Here is a 2,786-nt window from a genome sequence, read left to right on the forward strand (position 1 = left end):
ATATATATATATATATATATATATACATAGGTATTCCTGTGTGTATGTGTGTGTGTGAATTTTGTGCATGTACAAGACATGTATAAACACCTACACATGTATGGTGGCATGTTGTTACGCCTATGCAACTAACTATACAGACATTGTATTCGCATGCAATAAATTCTTTATTACTAGCCAAAGCTGTGGCAATATTTACATAAATTTTCATTGCAGACTTGCATCCAGTTTTCAGATATAACTCTTCGTTATACGATATTACGGAGAACTGCAGCAACATCTATTTATCTAATATGTCAATCAATCTACCTATTAATGTCTTCAGATCAAAAGATTGCTGGGTATTTATGTTTATAACTTGTCTCGTGTAATTTTATTACATTCAGTCAACTACTGGCAGAATATATCATATTGGTGATAAAGTCTTCATGCATAGACTTTGGCACACAGAACTTGGAAGTAGAAGCCACTGGTGCAAAGTCTAACTAATCAACAATACCAGTTGTGCAGTAAGTCAAGAATATTTTTCTCTCTTCTAAAACATTACGTTTGGAAATAGGATTAAAACCAAGCGAGACAATGATAAATTCAATCAATGCTTTGTTCCTGCTTCCATGTTTTCAAAGATTGTTTCCTGATCCAAGAACACTGACCTCTTGCAGTTTCACTTTTCAGATAAATTCTATATTAATAATGCTACTACTGAGATAGCCACTGTAGAGTCATGTGGACATGCTAGAAAAGTGGCCAAATTTCCCTCAAATCTTATCCTACCAACTTGAAAAATAAAATTTTAAAAATATATTGTATTGGATTAAATAGATATGAATGCATTATGTCTGAGAATAGTCATGAGTATTCAAATCATGACTGGAATTCTTGTCAAGCATTGAAAACTTGACACAGAAAGATTGACATGAAGTATGATAAAAATAGATATGAATGCATTATGTCTGAGAATGGTCATGAATATTCAAATCATGACTGGAATTCTTGTCAAGCATTGACACTGACAGATTGACATGAAGTATGATAAAGATTTGCACAAAACCACTCTGCACAAAACAGATAAAGAGAACATTGGCATTAGAGGATCACCCCTCTGTTATAAGGTCACATTCATACATACAAACAACATAATGCTTAAAACATTCCAATAAAGAAAATACAACGTAAAATATATGAGAAGTATTGTCATTACCTTCCTACAGTTGTCCTCAGCTCCAAAGAAATTTTACTACATGACACAAACAAAAATATCCTACTTAGAAAGAAGACAAATGCTTTAACATGTATAATACAAGGGGAAAAACCTAAAATAACCAATATATATCATGTAATCATATCCTGAAAAAGCTAAACATACTGTAAAATGACACACCTTAACAATCTCAAACACTATCACTTATGAAAACTTCAATACACACAACATGTCATGGTATCAAAACAATACAGCTAACATAAGAGGAGATGTAATAACATCTCAGTTAAACTCCCTTCATATCATAAATAATTCACATCAACACCACTAAGATGAATATCATTTTCTGCTTCACATATTTAGCTATAAGGACAAAACAAATTATACCTTACACATGCTCTGTCCTCAGGCAAACTCCTATTTATAGGGAATATGTTGCCTTTGGCTTTCAAACCTGTCATGCTTATAGGGAATATGTCGTTTTTGGTTCTCCCATATTCCCTCTTTATAAAAAAATATGTTGTTGTTGTTGGTTCTCCAACTGCCCCTGTTTATAAGGAATACACTCCCTTTAACTCTCCACTGTTCCCTATTTCTAGAGAATATATTGCCTGTGACACTCTTCCATTCCCTTTTTATAGGTAACATGTTGTCCTTGGTTTTCCACTATTTCCTGTTTATAGTATGGTGCTCTTGGCTTGGCAATGTGTCCTTGTATTAAATCCTTGTGACTGATAGCTACCAAAAATTCTCCATTTATGATTATTGTCATGCAAAATGAAAATCTCTATTACTTAATGGAGTTGGAATTTTCTACATAATATATATTCATTTCAAGGCAGAGAAGTCTTGCTGAAAATGTTCTGTACTGTCTTACTTTTTTTTATTCGTAAAATCATTATAAAATAATATTTTATTTTCTGTATCAATTTAAAAAAAAAAAATGTAACATTTATCCTCTCTATATTCACAGACAACTGGTTTACGTTTTTTTAATTTTTATCTTGGAACTGAAAAGAAAATTCATGTCTGCCATGGAGATGAGAAGAACTTGACAGAGAAAATATACATTCTATACATTTTTCAAATTCATAAAACAATTTAAAATCAGTTGGTAAATCTATCTTTCTATCTGATTTGAAATGAACGAAGAATTTCATGGATTTTTACCAATATTTTGCTAATGTCTTCAAGTGCTGCTATTTTTTTTTATCCATGAAACAAAAAAATAAAAGAAGGAAAAATTATCAATCTTTTCAAGTATTCTTATCTAATTTTATAAACTCTTCCAAGTATATTAATGTACTTAATCCTGTAGATCACATCACACTGATGAGAAAACAAAATTTCTGAAACAGACTGCTTGTGATTAGAGAGAGAGAGAGGATAAATGCTAAATTTAAAAATAAATAGATAAATAATTAAAAAATAGATATAAAAAATAAAATGTTTTAAAATTATTTTATGAAGAAATGAAAATAAAAACAGAATAGTGCAGAATTTTTTTTTTTATATATAAGGCTTCAATCTCTTGTAAAGAACAGAGAATAACCTATCAAAGATGAGTTCATACTAAAAAAACAAT

At 30.4% G+C, this 2,786-nt stretch overlaps 1 long non-coding RNA gene across 1 annotated transcript; it reads left to right on the top strand.

The window, feature by feature from the left end:
* Positions 1 to 267: 267 nt before the first annotated feature.
* LOC128250223 (uncharacterized) lies at positions 268 to 2,452 on the top strand. Its single transcript, XR_008266297.1, has 2 exons — positions 268 to 509; positions 2,175 to 2,452. It is a non-coding gene; the product is annotated as an uncharacterized LOC128250223 (long non-coding RNA).
* Positions 2,453 to 2,786: the final 334 nt, after the last annotated feature.

Source organism: Octopus bimaculoides, chromosome 20, assembly GCF_001194135.2.
Source record: "Octopus bimaculoides isolate UCB-OBI-ISO-001 chromosome 20, ASM119413v2, whole genome shotgun sequence".
Classification (NCBI taxonomy): Eukaryota; Metazoa; Mollusca; class Cephalopoda; order Octopoda; family Octopodidae; genus Octopus; species Octopus bimaculoides.